Raw genomic sequence first — 20,094 nt, 5'->3', positions numbered from 1 at the left:
AATTTTTTATCTAAAGTTGAAACACTTGACTTTTTATTGGTAGATAAAAGCGTAAAATCAGACTTATGACTGAGATTATTTTTAAATGGAAATTTCATCTATAATTTGTCAGCTGGTTGGCTATTCCTTGTGAGTCTTATTTACGTGCTCAGTACTGTTTTGTTTTATCATGGTCTGAGTGACAGCCATAGATTGCTATGTATTGGAATGACTTGTTCTTTGCTGATACTTTCCAATTGTTAAGTTTTAACAACTTCTTCATGCTCATCTGATTAAGTTCCTTGTTTTTCTTGTTTTCTCTTATCAGTTTTTTTAAGATTGGATGATTTTGCAGGGAGCAAGCGAAAATGTTGATCGATGGATTAATTGTATGACAGGGCCCGGGCACGTTCAGGTGCACATGAGTGGAGGCCCTGGGCACAGCCGGGCTGTCCAGATATTTGCAGGCTGATGTATGGACCCTTGCCCCAGACGTACAGACCTTGACTCTGGCTCCGGTTACATAAGCCCTTTATATAAATATGACTTGCATTTGTGGGAGGAAACATGTGCACTCCTGTGTGCTCTCCGCCCCCAAAACCTCTATATAATGATTGCTATTGCTGATTAAAGATGTTGGTTCCTCCTCATGTCGGCTCTGCGTGCTTTCTTTACTCTGGGCATCTCACCCCCCGGAAGCTCCCCCACAACCCTGCCTTCCCCCACCCCATCCCCCCCCTCCCGCTGACCACAATCGGCATAGTCAGCAGGATGAGGTGAATGCCCCTTCTTCCCCGTTAGAGAAACCGTCTGGGTAGACAGGATATGGCCCCAGACATCCCTGTAATACCCCGTGGCAGCGTACCTGCTGGCATGGATTTTACCGGAGGACTGGGACGCCATGTGCCACCGGAAGACATCCGGAAAGGCCTGGAGGCATTGGAGCTGTCATCGCCAGCATTGGGGACTAAGGTGAGGGGGAGTCTTTCGGTGGTGAGATGCCAAGGGAAAAGAAAGCACGCAGAGCGATGTGAGGAGGAACCAGCCAGCAGCTTTATTCAGCAATAGCAACCATTATTTAGAGGTTTGGGGGGAGGAGAGCTCACAGAAGTACGCATGCTCCCTCCTGCAGCTGTGAATCATGCTTACATAAAGAGCTTATGTCACCTGAGCCCTGCACTTACGCAGCAGGCTGTGGATCCAAGGTTTGTTATGTCTGGAGCCAGGGTCTGTGTGTCAGCCTGCACCCATCTGAACAGCCCGGGCTTAGTGCCCAAGGCCGCTGCTTATATGGGCCTGAACCTTGTCCGGGGTCAGGGTCTGTACTCCAACCTGCACCCAACTGACTCAGCCCAGGCCCTGTCAGGAGCCTAACATCCTGCTGGCTTGCTGGTAGGCGGCTGGCCGATGGCCTGGATGTTCCTAGCAGTCTTACGACATGCTAGCCATGGTATTCAGGACTACGCGAACCGGGTGCAGCACTTGCAGTGCTGGGAGGACTTGAGCAACGCCTGGTGGTGGCTGAACGCATGCTCCAAGGATCCCCCAAGTCGGAGTTACCCTCCCCAGCTAGCAGCCCACCAGGGCTGGTGCGGCGCGTCCGACAGGTGGTGCGACAAAGGGTGGAAGTCGAGGAGCTGCTGGCTCCTGGGAGTGGAGCCGCCGGACTGTGACAGTCTGTGAGACATATTTCTTATACCGCTTATACGGCCATGAAATTATGGGACCTCGTGAAGCAATGCCAGCAGCCCCTGGGTAAATCAATCCCCACTTGGTTGTTGCACTTGTGGGATGATGGGGCAGACAACATGGAATTAAGCCCCACCGAGATGGTGCAGCTGGTCAGCATCACCATGGTGCCCTCCCTGTGGCAGCATTTGCAAAACGTGCCCCAGACCAACCCCCAAGCTGGTAATCAGACCCTAATTAACTGGTTCATGGCTGCTGCCCACACGGTCTGGGACAATACAGGGGAGTTGCCGAAACATGTGAGTAAGTAGACCACTTATTTGGACTTGGTGCAAGTCATACGGGAGATGGGCATGTAGCAGATGATGTTTGCTTTACAGTATAACAGTCCTGATAAAGAGATATTTATGGCCCACATGAAAGACCTTATCCTTGCTAACGGCCCGCCGGGAACTTCTGAGACTATGGCTGCCTTATTAGCTCCCTATACAGACCGGCTCGTCCACGAGGTCACAGGGGCTTTGGCTAGGCTGAGGGACATGAAAGTCTGTTGGCAAGGCCAGACTATACAGGCATGGGCTATGGCCAAAAAGGGCATGAATTGCTCCCATCCACCAAAACGGGCTACAAAAGCCACGCCCAAGGGCCAGGGTTGGGGGGGGACACCCTGTTAAGATGAGCCGCTGGCAAATGTGGTTTGACTTGATGGCTGCTGGGCTGGCTGAGGAAAAATTAGACAGCCAGCCCCTTGAGGTCCTCTTGGTCCTCTGGCGAAAGCTATGGCCTGAACAGAAGTTCACCGCAATGTCCCTGAAGGAACAGAAGGGGGTTGCCCGGGAGTTACGCCTAGCTGACTTCCTCCCTGACTAGTGAATGGGCCAGAGCACCTGGTTAATGGGGTAGCCAGATGACCTGAGGGCTCACATTAAACTCACCATATATTGGTCCCTCTGAAACGTGCAGCAGGTGCTGGCCCTCATGGACACTGGGACAAACAGCACCCTCATATATGACAATTTGGACCGTTTTCAGAGACCAAAAGCCACTATTGAGGGGTATGGTCGCCGACACATCATGGTGCATAAAGTCTCCCTCATCTTAGGCATCGGGCATCTCTACCCCGCCCCCTCAGAGCCTATGAGGTCTACATGTCTCCTATTGCTGAGTACATCCTCAGGGTGGATGTACTCAGGGGACTGACTGACTGTCATGACATCTGTGGAGGAATTCCGTCTGTGGCGTAGTGAAAACTGTGGTTAGAGGACATCCTCAGCTCCTCTCCACCTGCCACAGGCCACCCGAATGGTTAACATCAGACAATATCGCTCTCCCATGAGAAGATTGAGCATACTATTTTAAAATTGAAAAAGTTAGATGTCATACGGTCCACCCATAGCCTCTTCTACTCCCCAGTCTGGCCAATATGAAAACCAGACGGTTCCTGGAAGAATGACAGTGGACTACCGGGAGCTGAACAGGACCTCCCTGGTGCATGCTGCTGTTCTAAACTCACGGAGTTGATGGATCACCTCTTGCAGGAACTAAGATAGTTCCACTATGTGGTAGACTTGGTTAATGCCTTTTTCTCCATTGACATTGACACTGCAGCCAAGAACAGTTCACCTTCACTTGGGAGGGCAGACAATGAACCTTCCAGGTATTGCCACAAGGCTACCTGCACAGCCCAACACTGTGCCATGGGCTGGTAGCACAGGATTTAGCTACATGGACCAAGCCCCTGACCGTGCGCTTTTTTCACTATATAGATGATATAATGTTAACCTCTGATTCTCTTGCAGATTTGGAAACTGTTGCCCACAGTCTCTGAGACGCCCTAACGGGTTGGGGGTGGGCCATCAATGAGGACAAGGTCCAGGACCCTGGCTACTCTGTCAAGTTCTTGGGAATTATTTAGTTGTGTAAGACAAAAGTAATCCTCGAGACAGTTATAAATAAGATTCAAGTATATCTCCGTCCGGAGACGGTGAGGTAGTTGCAGACTTACCTGGGACTACTGGGGTTCTGGCGAACCTTCATACCACATCAGGCGATGTTAATGCGACCCTTGCACTGGTTGGTTCGCAAAGGGGAGCCCTGGGATTGGTCCCCTAAAACCGAACAAATGTCCAGGACGACAAAACGCGCCATAACACAGTCCCAGACCCTAAGGGTCATTGACCCAACCTTGCTGTCCCTTCTGGCTGTCCAGGTGGAGGACTGTGGGTTTGGTTGGGGTCTCTGGCAAAAACAGGGCGTGCGGAAGACTCCTATCGGGTTTGATCCCAGCTCTGGAAGGGAACCAAAAAATGGTACTCCCTGATGAAAAAACAATTAGCAGCGGTATATGCCTCCCTGTTGGCCTATGAAAACATCATGGGCCCACACCCGGGCATGGTACAAACGACCTATCCAGTAAAAGTCTGGCTTGGTCCTGGGCCACAAGGCCACAAACCGACATGACGCAGATGCCAACATTAACAAAGTGGGGAGCCTATTTAAAACAACGGGCTCAGTTCTCTACTAGTTCATTGACCCAAAAGCTACATGCTCTTTTGGGGCCCATCACTTTCTGCTCTGAGAGAGCAGAGGACCCCATGGAAATGGGGGAGACTCCTAGCCCTTTTGAGGAGGGCAAGCTCCCAATGCCAGCTGATGCCTGATACACCGACGGGTCTTTCCAAAGGCAGCCCCTGACATGGGAGGCTATAGCCCTACAACCCCTCACTGACACCTTTTGGTATGACACAGGTACCAGATGCTGTAGCCAATGGGCTGAGTTATGAATAGTATGGATGGTTTTGACTAAAAAACCTGGCCCAGTACATGTTTGCACTGATAGCTGGGTCACATATCAGGGCCTGACACTGTGGCTGCCCCAATGGGCAGCCCCAAAATGACTGATTGGCCACCATCCATTATGGGGCAGGGACTTCTGGGAGGACATTTGGAGATGAGGCCAGAACACGGGTGCCACCATATACCACATCTTGGGCGATGGGTCATTGCAGGTGCCCAGCAACAATGCGGCTGATACCTTAATGCAAGTACGCAGGCTTGCATTTCCCCAAGGTCCGCCACCATGGCCGCTTAGATTCACAAGAAGCTAGTCCTAGGGTACCAGGACTATGGGGCTAAAGGCTACCCACTGAGGCTTACAACTAATGAGAACCGAGGCCCAGCAAGTTGTCAGTCAATGTCCTTGTTGTGCAGAGCACCACCCCCAGAGACGGTGTCTGCCCACCTCCATGAGGTCCATACCTCTGGGGGTGCGGCCCTTACAAAAATGACAGGTGGACTATATTGGGTCGCTCCCTGCAGACCAGGGAGCCCGTTACGCCCTGGCAGCAGTAGATACTGCCACCGGATTGGGCTTTGCTTGCCCTGTGGCCCAGGTGGACCAATGATACACGCTCCTAGCCTTGGAACACTTGTCAGCTGCCTATGGCTGGCCCTTGCTTATTGCCAGTGATCGAGGCACCCACTTTACAGGTTCACAGGTTCAAACCTGGGCGAACGACAATGATGTCCAGTGGCAACTACACGTTCCTTACTGACTGACCTCAAGCTGCCGGTATGGTTAAATGCTTTAGCGGGTTATTAAAGGACAAGTTAAGGGTATTGGCCCCCAGATGAAAACACTAAAAAAAACCAGGTACTGGTAGCTGTTTGCCTTTTGAACGAGCAGCCACGGAAGCTTGGTAAGTCCCCATTGGATAAGGTAACCGAGGGGCTCCCGTGACTCCTACAGGTCATAGGGACCGGAAACCCAGAGTTACAGCCCAGGCTAAAGTGGGGGGATAGTAATCCTGCCTGCTCCATCCACAGTGGGCCCTGGTTGGATGCAGAAATGGACCTGGCCTTGGCAGGCTCATGTCACCCAAAAACCCTGGGTCACCCTGCTTGAGCCCTAGGAACAGAGTCTAGAGAAGGGCCTGGAGATCATCACATCCTGGCTTGGGTGCTGGCCCTTCACAATACAAATAACTTTACCAGCCAAGGCAAGTGGGTCCCTCTTACGACGGACCCCCACACTACGCCTTTGGCCCATACCCCTGTACACAGTGGACCTAACCCCTGGCCCCCTACTGACGACCCATGGAGCACAGGCGTGGTACCACCGACCAGCAGCTGCCCCCATACCGGCTACGGTGCTATTGTAGGATGAGCACATAGCCTGTATTTTACCAAAAGGCCATAACTTACCCATAATGGCCTCTTTATCTGCTCTGTCATATGGCCCAGGTTAGCTACAAAAAAAAAACATTCTACCCTGGGTGCACACCTTTGCCCAGATGCACAATGCCTCACACTACTGGGTATGTTACAGAGCTGCCAGCAAAGACCGCTGAAGGCCTGGCGAGTCGCCCCTGCCATCAGTACCAACTGAACAGACCTGCAGCACTGGGACTGGAACAGACTGGAGGAAAACGCTCGCCGCCATGCTGTTGAAGCCCTCTTGCGAAAACAACACCACAACAACCCCCTTCTCCTCGGCAAGGCTGTGGACAATGACTGGGGATAGTTGAGGAGGATTCATGTGAGATTACCTAACCATACTCCGCTATATGTCGAGCAATGACACCCCATGGTTCCAAACCATATGATGGGCTGGTTACCCGAGGAGCTCTGCCTCAATGTTACTGTTGTAACAGACCCCACTCGCTGATGGGATGGACGCCATATAGTGAGAACGACACTCACTAATTTCCTGCCAGGTGATGCTATCTGGGTTTATGGTCACCACAGCTGATCATATTTGCCGGCCTGATGGACGGGCCGCTACACTTGGGGGTGCCCCTTTATTCACGGCTGCCTCCTGCCCACGTTGCCCCAGAGGTCGGCCAACTGGGACACAATTTACCATTGTTGACACCAAAAAAAAATAGATAGCCTGAAGGTTTTACCCCTTAGCCATCTTGTTGCCAGGGGATGGAATGATAGACATAGAGCTACAGATGAAAGCCCTTGACCAACATGTTGCCAACACTCTGAATGTGACGTGAGCATCTTTAGCTCTGCTCCTTGACAAAACAACCCAAATAAAAAAGGTGGTACTACAAAACAGGATGTTAACAAAACTAGGCCTGTTAACAGCTGTGCAGGGGGGGACATGCGCCTTCTTGCACATTAAATGCTATGTTTACATCCTGGACCACCAACAAAAGGTACAGGAAGCCTGCAGAAAATATACACCAAGGTTTTGGTGATCCAGGCTCTACAGGATGACCCCCTTATGCATTCATGGAACTCCTTGGCCCTTCATGACGATGGGCAGGCCTGATCTTGACAGATATTGCCTTCAGCCTCATGGTCCTCTGTTGCTCTTTGTATTGCTGTTGTGGCCTTTATATGACACTTTTTGGGTCAAGTCCCAAAATGCCACCCTGCAGGGGATGGACTGGCAGGGCCTGGGCACATTCAGGCGCGCATGAGCGGTGGCCCTGGACACGGAGCCTGGGCTGTGCAGATATGTGCAGGCTGACGTACTGACTCTGACCCCGGATGTACAGACCTTGATTCTGGAGCCTGCTGCGCAGGCACCGGGCTCCGATTACATAAGCCCTTTATATAAACATGACTTACATTTGTCGGAGGAAACATGCACACTCCCGTGTGCTCTCCTCCCCCAAAACCTCTATATAATGGTTGTTATTGCTAATTAAAGATGCTGGTGCTTCCTCATGTTGGTTCTGTGTGCTTTCTTTACTCTGGACATCTCACCCCCAAAAGTTCACCAGCAACCCCCCGGCGATGACACTGTAGTACAAATTTCTATTGGTGAGTCTGTAGTATTGAAAGCATCATATTTTTATGTTAGAGTTCACTAAGTGAATGTGTTACATATTGCAAGACCATACGTGGCCCCACTATATTCATGTTTTCTTTTGTCTAAAACAATGCCACATATTTTGTTAGCTAAATTCCAAAAGAATTAATATCATGATCTTGATGTAATGACCTGCCTCTGTGTTTGTTGGATATACCAGCTGCATGACTTTTCTTAGTGTAGTGTATGAATAAAAGTATATTTTCTTGATAGAACTTTTTAATTTCAATATTAATTGCAAGTTGTGCTTGACAAGAAGATTACCACTAGGTTAAAAATTTTCCACATCGGGCTGGTACCATGACCCCAAATTTCACACATTTTTTATGTAGGAAAAAAAAAAACATGGTTTACCTGAGGATAGTTTATAATACCTGGTGATGATTTATGATAAGGATGGGTGTTTATATTACCTTTGTCAGGATTCCCTTAGGTCTATAATTAACAGGTTTGCCAAATGCTATAGAATTCTTTGATTAATGTACTCAGTCTTTTAACTGAGTGACCCAAGGATATGCTGTATTTTAATCTTCACATGACGGCTACATTCACTTTTTCCAAACATTTTATTTGTCATTTATCACATTCCATGCCCTCCCATTCTTTTCATCCTTCTTGTTTTATTGATGAATGATGAGTATGTTAACACTTTTATCTTGACTTGGGAAAATGAAGAGTGACTTGCCTAAGAGCCTCTTGCCTGAATCAACTGCATGATTTCTGTGTGTTTGCTTCCAGTTTTAAGCTCTAATTGCTTATACCTAACAGTAGCTATAAAATACACATTTACGGGAAGGCTTTATAATCTCACGGTAAACGAAAGTAATCTTATTCTGTGATATGACTATAAATGAAATCACAGTTTACAATGGCTAGTCCGATGCCCATGCAAAACCAATGGGTTTGAGACACAAGAACATTCAGAACAGATTGTGCAGTAAGCATCTCATCTCATAAGCCAATTTTTTTTCCAATTCAGTCACTGCTATGGTGAATATCTTAAAATATATTCATTCTTACAATTTTAATAAGTTAGCCAACTTCGTGAAAAAAATTCTTTTCCTGAAAAGATGGATTACATGCCTATGACTGAGGCATAAAAATCAAACTCATAATGATGTGATAAACCATGTCAGCATAGGAAAAAAGAGAGTTAAAGATAAAACTCCAAATGACATTCTTTCTGAGGATACTGAGCAGTGACACAATGTGGGTGTCACAGGAATTTCCATACTAGTGTCCAAGTTACATATGTATGTATATATACATATACTTATACATATATAAATATCAGAATAGTATAGATTATTGTAAAATAATTTTATATGAAATATACAGCCAATACTGGTTGTTTAATTTGAAGCAAGCACTGTTACTCTCTCTCAATATTCATATATATGAGCATATAAAAATATATATATATATATACACACACACATGTATATATCATTACATACAAATATTATTTCTTCATCAGCAAAACTCAAACTTTTTGCAACAAATTTGGCTGACCAAATCAAATGGCCCCTTGAGCACTTTAACATTTTTTAATTCCAGCACATTCCTAAAATTGCTGAATTCATCTCTTACAAGAAAAAGAGGTTATTCTTGCTTCTTGACTTTTAAATATTTATGCTGCAATGATTCTCCCTGAGTAAGAGTCTAACTAAGAGTTATAATTTTAAGTTTTATCTTCTATTTACAAACTCAAGACTCTCAGGCTGCTTAGTCACACTGGATTGATGTTTATTTATCACCAAAGATTTTACTGAAGCAAATTCAGCCATGCATTCTTTTATTTTTCTTTATTGCTCACAGCACTGTTCATGGAAGAAAGTACTAATTGAAATAAGAACTTTGATGAATTAACTTCCTCTTAGCTTTAATATTACATGCCTTTAATAGCACATAGTTTATGTAGCTTTTGTTGTTTTTGTTTTAACTTTACAATTTTACTTCCTCTGTGAGATATATTAAAAATATATAAAAAATATATTAAGTGAGAAAACATGTTAAGAATAAAGAACTGCGTGAGAAAATGCTTCACATTTACTAAGAGACAATAACTAGTTCTACTTAGTGTATGTCTTTTCTAAATAGGATATTTATTATTTGCACAATCCTGAGATTTTTCAACGGATGCCATTAAAAGTAAGTAGGAGTTAATACAACATAACTGGGGCACTAATTGTATTGGGAAAGTGGTTGGATACATTTGAGAGTAAATCAGTCCTCTTCCATAAATGAAAACTTCGTTGTTATCTCAAGAAGCTCTGGCCCTAGCCTATGAAATTAATTTTCTTCAAAGGCTCTGGGTTGTATTTGTACTTACTTGAAGATATCAGTAAAAGTCTTTCTTCAAAATGCAAATTCTCAAAATACTTTCCTCTTGCTTTTAGGTCCAGTAAAAACAACAAAAGAAGTCTGAGTTTAAAATAATAGAAATAATTTTATAAAGTTTTTGTGATTCCTTTTAACAGCAACAACAAAAAACTTCTAGTTATCTTAAATTCCATTTCAATACTTTTATTTTTGCAAACTTATGGGGAAATTTTGGTACTTCTGTCAGGCAATTGAAGTGCAATTAATCATGCAAATCCCTCAAACTGCTAAGTTTTAAATTTTTCATATACATCTTCTGTTTTTCTTGATCAGTATTATAAACTGAACTTGAACTGAAAATTATGGTATTGTATGGTGAAGATATTTGTAACCAAAAGGCCTGGGTGGGAATCTTGGCTTTACCACTTCTCAGTTGTTTGGCTCAAGGCTGGTAACTTTGGCACATTGAATTTTAGTTTACTCACTTCAAAAATAGATACACTAGGGCCGGCTGAGTGGCGCATTGGTTAAGAACTGGCTTGGGACGCCAGAGAGCCCTGGTTCAGATCCCACATATGAGGGCCAGTGACACTGCTCTCCACAGCTAAGATGCTGAACAACAGCTCAACCTGGAGCTGGGCTGCCGTGAGTCTCCAGCGACGGCAGATGGGTTGCCATGGGCTGCCGTGTGTAGCCCGCAGCCAGCGTGAGCAGCTGTCCAGAAGCCGATGACTGATCTGCCTCGCCTGGGAAGAGCGCAATGATGGTGCCAACTTGGGCCAGAGAAGCAACATCCTCCACAACTAGACCGAAGAACAAAAGGATAGCAACTTGTCTGTTCCCCTTCCCCCAACTCCCCAATAAAAATCTTTAAAAAAAAATAGATACACTAGTGCCTAATTCACAGAATTGTTGAGTGAATTAAATCATTCATGTACATTATTTTAAATGTGTGATTTTTAAATATTTTTATATGGTAATAGATTTTAGGCATCAGTTATTATTGTCAATAACTAGGTAATAGCCCAATTCTGGCTTCTCTCTCATGTTTCCAAAAATAGGGAATGTAAGTAATTGTAAGAGCAAGCATCCCACCGGACACTGTGTAGCAGGGCCTGAGAATATAGTGGGGAAATATTACTGTATGCAAAGGAGCACATCGCATACATTAGTGCTCACAGCTGGTGGATAAATAGTGCTGATAGATGCTGAAGTTTTGGCTCTTGCTTTAAAAGATTAAACTGGAAAGAGGGGTGGAATATGCATTCAGAAAAGAAAAGGCACTCCTGGTGCAGAAGTCATAGTGACCACAAATGTAGTTCTAGTTTATCAATTCATGTTGAAAATTATTATTAGTGTTAATAGTTCCTTAAAAACTTTTCAAAATATTGCAAGGAGAACAAGTACAGCTGTTTGGCACCTTGTCAGTATTTATAATAAATATTCCTGATAGTTCCTGATATAAAAACAGCAGTGCTACATTGAGCTTCAGCAGCCGTCTTTAGTAATATGTCAAAATGATAAATTTTTCTTGGGAGTCATGTTATATAACATCATGTGAAATCAAGCACCAGCAATTTTTAAAAGAAATAAATTTAAAGGGTAAGTAGGTTACTTTCATCACCTTTCCAATCTCTCAGCCAAGAGCTTGGTTGATAATTTAAAATACAGAGAGACACTTTGGCAGAGTCTTTAAAATCAATTTGTAATTTCAGCACTGTATTATACAATTAATCCTAAAAGTAGCACAACCACTTGAATGACTTTGAAATATCTTTCACTTAAATATAAAAAAAAGAAAAGAACAGAACAGAAAGAAGGAAAGAAGGAAGGAAGGAAGGAAGGAAGGAAGGAAGGAAGGAAGGAAGGAAGGAAGGAAAGAAGGAATGAAACAAAAGAAAAAAACAACAGAATAGTTTTATTTGTTTAAATAATTATGTATGGGATAATAAAATATTTCAATAAATGTTGCTGTTCAGCTGAGGTGAAATATATAGATTTAATACATGAAAATTTTCCTAAGTTATGTCTGTAAAAATAACAAAATGTTTCAAGAATGTCAAGTGAGTTCTATCATATATTGATTTAAAACTATTTATGAATGTGCAAATTCTCTGCTAACATTTGCTTCTTGTTTTTGATATCCTTTACAGATGCTTATCAATTATCAGATAGTTTCACAAATGCGTTTGGCTGTGGTTTTTGTTGTTGTTTGTTTGTTTGTTTGTTTGTTTAGCTGAGCCATCCTGCCACCTGTTGGCAGCTCTTGGCAGCTCAGCTTGGGCCGGGAATCGAACTGGCAAGCTTGTTGCTCAGTGCTCACACTCTTGAGTGAGCTCTTAACCAACTGAGCCACTCGGCCGGCCCTTGGCTGTGTTGATTCTTTAGCAACAGTGGTATTTCCCCTCCCCCCCCATAGTAAAGTATGATGTCCTTAGTCAATCATTTCTTTCTGTTGAGTAACTTTAATGGCTGATGCTTATCTAAAGATAAGGGATCCATAGGAAAAATAAGAATGTTATTTTACAAAAAGCTCTTTTTGCAGATATTAATTTGCATCAATAATGTCATTATTAAACAAAATTTCTGTACAACTCATTGTCTTGGAAGCTACAAGACATATAAATATGGAAAACAACGATCATATGTAGTTAAGGGATAGGAAAATTAAATATCTGGGTAAGGACAACTCCCACTTCCTACGTGCTTATAAATGGAGGGTGATTTGTGAGACTTTGGCAGGAAAAACTTTATATCTTTTATGTGTCTGCATATTTTAGTGTGACTCAAACGGAAACTCCCATGTGTGCCAGGATATTTTTCAAAAGCTGTCATGTGATAAATGACAAAAGAAAGGCACGAAGTTGGTGGGAGCTCAGAGACTCCAAAGATCACATCTTGTTGATGGTGGAGAGACTCGGGGACCCTTGGTGGGCCAGACCCCAAATTCCAGGCTTCCACATGTTATACCTGCTTGTTACCTTCTATTGGATGTGGATTAAGAATGTCTAACTTATGTCTAAGTTACCATCTGAAAATAAAGAGTGCCTGGGTTTAAAACTCAGCTTTGCTGCTTTTGGCTGTGTGGCTTTGAAAGTCACTTCACCTTTCTATGCCTCATTTTCTTCATATGTAAAATGAGGAAAATAATTTTTAGTATCTCAAATTTTATAAAATTTAAATAAATTAATATATATATATACATATATATACTATATAGTGCTTAATATTATATTTCATTTATGTTAAATAGTATCTATTGTTATTGCACACTTAGCCACAGGCAAAAGTTAATGAATTTTGTCTATGCTCTCGTAAGATATCCATACTTACAGGTTGAATAGTAGGGAATAAAATGAACCATGCCAGGTTTGCTGTCTTCTAATTTTAAGACTCTTCCAGTAGAAAATAGTTTTTTGGGTAAGCTTTGTTGTTTTGCTGTTGTTGTTTTGATAAATAATCAGTTTTTCAGGGATTTACCCATATCCTTCCCACTACCCGCTAAGGAGACGCAGGTCTGATACCTATGATAGGACAGAGGGGTGAGAGGACCATTGGGTAGGAAGGGTTTCGAAGAGGCCAGGCAAATTAGGAGAAATTGTGCCAAAGACACCCATTGGCAAAGCCCTAATTTCACAGGAACAGGCTTGCTTTGGTACCCTAACCATCCTCAATCACTGGCAAGGAATCGCCTGTGGGAAGGGTGGTCTCCACGAAACATGGCAGTGGATAAGGAGGCAGGTCCAGCAGCAGAGGCCATCCAGGCAGCAGGAGGTGTGGTGTGCTTTCCTGACTACCACATAGGCTGAATATACATCTCTGACTTTTTCCTGTCACTACAGTCTAATTACCTGTCTTGAGTGGGGCAGAAGGTAGGCTGGGACTTGACATGAGTACAAAGTTTTGTGCTATGTCAGAATCTTGGAAGTGAGAGTAAGCACAAGGCTTTGCATGAACTAGTATGAACTTCTAGTGAAAGGATGGTCCCTGCACTAGTAGGAGCTGTGGGACCTTACTGCATATAAAGGAAGAACAGGAAATAGTGTACTAAGTAGCTGAGATTTTTCCTACCCAGGGACTAGGAGGGCACTAAAGTCCATGAAGAAGAGATGTTCCTTCTTGGTGTTTTAGCAAAAAACTGAAGGCATGCAAGTCATCAAACTGCTGGCTGGCAAGAGTAGAGAGAGCAAGACTTTTACCAGGAATGGGTTTGCTATGTCTCAAAGTACTGATGTTGAGCTTACTCTCAGCTTCCCTGGTACACACAGCTCTACAGAAGGCTATATAAGGTGGTCCCGCAGCAAGGAGCATGCAGAAATTTCTAAATCCCATGCAATATACGAGCTAAAAAAACTTGTAAGGTGAGTCAGGCTTGCTCTCTGCCTAACTACACTGTGCAGCCATTATAATTGTGCTGCATGTTTTCAAACAGAAAAGGTAATTCACCTAGAAGAACACTCATGGATGTTCAGTATCTAAATGGAGAGAGAATAAGCAGAACAACTAGAAGAATACAAGAAAGACCTTTCATTTCTCTATAGCAACATTCAGGGTCAGAAAATATTAGGTACAAAGGTGGCAATTATAACAGCAATAATACATAGAAGAATCTAAATAGATTGAGATGCAGCATTAGGAAGACCTTGAATTAAAATTATGATTTGTTTTTAAATTCTAAACTTCAATAGATAAATTCAGGGACTTCACCTCTTAAATGATTGAGTTTGCCATTGAGACTTTTTTTCTTTTATCTATAATGACTTATAAGTAATTTCCTGAGTTTTTCATGTTTAAAAATGTGTGTTGACTTTTTACTTGAATAACTTCTTGGCTGGTTATTATATTCTTGCAACACACTGATCTACATTGTGCAATTGTTTTCTGATACTGTGTATTTCCATGGAGGAATATGAGTCCTGCTTGATTTTTCCACCTATGTAGGTGAATTGCTTTCTGTATGTGGATGCTTCAATAATTCTTTCTTAATCCTTGAAGTTCTATGGGCAAACGAGGACTGAACATTTTGTCTCAAATTTTTTTATCTGCAAATTAATTTTGTTTCTATATTTCAGGTTCATAGAGATGACATCAAACACATCTTCTGGTCCTTTTGTTGGGCTTTCTACTTTATCTTGTTCATCTTTATCTATCGGTCATGTAGTGGGTTGTTGGAAAAGCCATGAAGCATTTTTGCAACGAAAAACATAGGAAAAAATACGTCATGACTTTCCCGAAACCCAATATATTATCTTCTCTTTAGTTTCTTTATGGTCTTGGTCTTGCCCATTTTGCATTTATGTTGATCATCTCAACACTTTTTTCTGTACCAAATGACTTGAATCACATATATTTTGGTCATTCCACTTTTGATTTATTATTAATTCTGCAGTAAAATTGTTCAGTCCTCATTGTTTATCTGTATTAAGTACTACTTTCTAGCCTATTCTGGATATTAACATCTGAACTCTGATATCTTATTTAATTTAATTCATGTTCTCACTGGATATTTTATAGTGTAAATGTCTTTATCCATTTGGACTGCTATAACAAAAACCCCACAGTTTGGATGGCTTATAAATAATAGAAATTAATTTCTCATTGTTCTGGAGGTTTGGAAGTCTCAAATCAAGTTTTCTGCAGATTGGTGTCTGGTAAGGACCCCCTTCCTAGTTCATAAATGGTCACCTTCTTGCTGTGTTCCTCAGATAGTGGAAGCGGGCAAGAGAGCTTTCTGGGGTCTCTTTTATAAGGGCACTAATTCAATTCATGAGGGCTCTCCCTTTGTGACCTAATCACTTCCTGAAGACCCCATTTTCAAATACCACCACACTTGGGATTATGTTTCAACATATAATTTTTTTTTGGCGGGGTGGGGGACACAAACATTCAGTCTATAGCAATACAAAAGTTGTGAAGAATAACCTTTTCACTGAATTATGTTATCCTCTAAATTTGGTTCTTTTTTTTTGAATGATTTGATCTTTACCTTTTACTGAGAAGAAGTAGAAAAGGTTGCTGGAGGGAAACTGAAGAGCAAACAATAGAGATGACCCTTTCTGATTGAAATTGAAGCCTCTGCAGCTATATACTTAAAAAAATGTTATGAGACCCAAAACTATCCCCCATGGGAATAAAATACATTATGGGAAGAGGAGTCAGCACCATTGCTTATTTTCCAACAAATTTTTCCAGTTCTCATCAATCAAAAGAAGAAAAAGTAAGGAAAAACCACCCAATTTTTAAAAGCTTCATATTTATGAGAGTTAATAAAGAATCTCAGGATTTACTGGCTCATCAACAAGGTTCTTGAAGATTTGAAATTGATCTGTGTTTCATAGCTCTGCCGTATTCCAAAAGTTTCTGTTTCCTTACTTGATCACCAATTTTTGACACTTATTTAGCCCATGTACTTTGATTTATTGTAACTAAAATTTCTTTTAGCTTATTTTATTATTTTGTATGTTTTCAAGCCACTTAAGTATTTTGGGAATGAAATTCTTCAGTGTAATATCAATCAGCCAAAAAAAGAAAATTAAATAATTAACATCTATAGAGATTAAATTCTCTATACATCTCTATATATTTGCATATAGCTTGTTTACTAAATACTTAGAAAAATTCTAATGGCATCTCACAAAAAAAGCTAAAATTATTAGATGACTTTGGCAAATAAAAATAAACATGTACAGTGCAATCGGCTTTCTCTATACTGTCAGCAATTAATGAAAATGAAATTTTAAAAATACCATGCATATTATTGACAAAACCTTTAAAACTTTCTTGTAATTAACCAGAAAACTATGAATAAAGATTTGAAAGTGATAACTTGAGAACTGAGCAAGTGAAAAGGCAGACTATGCTATTGGTTGGAAGATAGTGTCATAAACAATTATTACTTCCATAGTTAATATATGCATTAAGTGCAATTGAATTAGAATCCTAATGATTATTTTGCTTAGAGTTAACTAAATAATATTGTTACAGAGAAGATTATTTAAAAATTGGTAGGCAACTTATTTAAAGATACTAAAATATAATATAGAGTAATTATGATCATACCAGCATGGTACTGGCATAGAATAAAGAAATAGATCAGTGGAGTAAAGAAGAGAGTACAGTTGTAGATCTTATTGTATATAGAAAATTAAATTCTAATAAATGCACTTTTTCAATTAAATGGGAAATGTTTTATTAAATTAATAGTGTCAATACAGCTGGTTTTCTATCCAAAATAAAATAAAATGAAGAATCTTCCCCATATCATGCAAAAAATAAATCCTAATAAAATAAAATATTTCTATAAAAATAAAATGGGAAATAAAGTGAGAATATTATATTATTTAGTGGTTTAAAAGATTTTTTTAACCAAGACAGATATTTTGGAAATTATGTAGAAATATTTGCATCCATTATTGAAATTTGCAGAAAAAATATGATCTCAAAAGATATCCTATAGATTGAGAAAATAACTTTCTAATGCAAATATGATGGATTGTTTTACTACCTAGATTTGCAAAAGCGTCCTTAACTTGAAACTAAACAGACTCATAACCCTATAGTAAAATGAGCAAAAAAAGAAAGGGATAGAGTTATAAGTAGATAGCTAGCAAATATATGAAAATATACTTAGTTTCAGACAAAAATTTTTTTAAACTCTTCTGGTGAAGTTTCTTATGGTACTCATATTGCCAACATCTCCCATAAAATATCTATGAACTACGGTCATGGTTTTCTGTCAGTTCTTTATACTTTGATGGAATAAAAATCCAAATGCTGGATTTTTTTTTAATCTTTAACAAATTCTAGACATTAATCAATTTACTAAGCTTTTATTAAACAGTTTGAAACATAAAGAATGCATTTCTAATGATGCTCTTTATACCATGTCAAAAGGTTATATCCTGGTGACCAGCTGTATCCTGGGTGAAACTATTTTTCTCTTATTTCATTGTACTCCATTACTTTTTTTCTTATGAAATTTTACATGCTTATTCTATCTCTTCTTGTAGCACCTCACCTTTTTACCTAATTAATGGAGTAATCCTAGGAAATCGTTCAAAAGCATATAGAAGAGGGAAGAAACATGTAGAATGAAGGGAACTTGCTCTATGGATCTGTTACAGCATGATTTGGCCTAAACAAGTTCTCTTGGTGCCTTCCTACTGCTAACCCACAGCTCAATGAAAGGGTCATAAGAGGGCCTTCCATGCATGTCACAATAATCTTCAATGAATCCTTAATTTACTGACAAAAAAAATGTGGCAGTTAGCTAGTTTGAGAACTCAGATTTCCTGATACCAGCTCAGTGATCTTTCTTCTATATCAGAAATTTCTAAATACATATATTTTTTTCTCTTAACAATCCATTTTTATCACTATAGATAATCTTTAAAAATCAGTAGAAATTTTGAAAAAATTTTTTTCATGGTACATGATAGGAAATGATTTTAAATAAATAAACATCTCTTATCAGTTCATTATTAAAGATTTGATTATAGATAATTTTTATTCAGTTTTTAATAGTATTTATAATAGAAATCATGTTTTCATTTAATGAAAAGAAGTCAGTTAAATTTACTTTAAATAAATTATGTAAGTAAAATAGAATGCTAACCAATACATTTGAAAATAACCTCATATTTCACATTTTATTTGGGAACATTTAAAATAAAGTTAAAGTACAATTTACAAAATCAAAATTGAAAAAGAATTGCTTACATGAAAAATGTTAGTTTGTTTTTCTTTAACAAAATAATTAAATTATTTTCATAATCTTTAGTTATTTTTTTTTCTAATTGAGGAGATAAAACATTTAGGCTGTCATTTCATTTAAAAGATATTTCTCTATAAATATGACATTGTCAATATGTCTATACTTTATTCTTCCTCATAAGTGAAAAGCTAAATTGGAATAATTGTCACATTTTTTGGAACAGTGTATTTGTTTACAATATAAAAGACATACCTTGTTGTACAATATAAGATTGTTGATTATAGGTAGCTAGTGAAAATCATCTTGAAGTGAATTTGCAGGGTCATTACTTGGGCTCTGAGTCCTTAACCTTTGAAGTCATTTGCTACCTCTGGATATATAATGTCAGAACTGAGCTGAATTGTAGGACATCCAGTTGATGTTCAAGAATTGTGTGGCCAGAACCCTTAAATGTCACAATCCTGTGATGGATATGTTCTGTGAATGAACACAAAAAACACATTTATTTCCAAAATTTGAGATTGTTACTACAGCATAAGCTATCTAACTTAAACAAATACAAACTCTGTATTACTTCATAATTATACTTAAATAAAGGTCCAGTATGAATTCAAAATCATTATGTTATGACTGAAGGCAAATATAATTTATAATTTACAACATAATGGTCAAAACATCATAGTGGATTTTGGCACTCAGTTGAAGATTAAGATGCTGAATGATTGAAGTTAAGTGTGCTCATTTGATCTTCATTTCGCCCATTCATACTCAATGTACCCAAGATCTTACATTCTAACTAATTAACTTGGAAATTGAAATATTATATTTACCACCTTCAATAACTTGAATCTTAGAAATAACATAATGTTTTTTATAAGATGTTTAGAAAACAATTCCAAAAGCTCAGTACCAAAGACATCTTTAAAATGAACAGTTACTGAAGATGTGTATAGCATTTTAATAGTGTGCAGGGGAAAATACAAGTTAAAGAAATAAATTCAGTTTGATTTTATGACTTTTCACATCTAATGTTTATGCCTGATGTTCAGAAGCATTAGTTAACTTGTACATTATCACAAAAATATATAATGTCTTTGATAATCTATAAAAACAACATATTTATTTTGAATCACTTCAAACTAACTTAAAAAAATAATTTAGTAGGATTACATAACAGTGCCAAGCTGCTTGCAAAGCATAAGCATATTGGAGCCTTAGAAACAAATATACCAAAATATAATTTGGATGCTGACAAAACTTTCTGTTTCCAATCTCTGCTTTTTTGGTGGGTGGGGGTGCCATTATCTTCTCCTATCTTACTATAGTTTTGTTTTCTCCATGTAGGAAAAGAGCATAGGTAGCATAGGTGATTTGGATCTAACAGTCTTAATGACTGTAGATAGATTGAGATACTTCATTGGCCCCGTATCCTCCCCACCCCACCCCCCAAAAAAGGAATTCATTTTCTTAGCTCAGGATAGAAACCTCTATCAACTATAGGTTTTTGAATTAATTTTTCTCATGTGTCTTGAGGTTCTTGGTTGTCCACTCGTATTTGAAAATG

The sequence above is a fragment of the Hipposideros armiger genome, unplaced genomic scaffold, assembly GCF_001890085.2.
Source record: "Hipposideros armiger isolate ML-2016 unplaced genomic scaffold, ASM189008v1 scaffold_26, whole genome shotgun sequence".
In the NCBI taxonomy this organism is placed as follows: Eukaryota; Metazoa; Chordata; class Mammalia; order Chiroptera; family Hipposideridae; genus Hipposideros; species Hipposideros armiger.
This window is presented reverse-complemented; position numbering follows the sequence as displayed.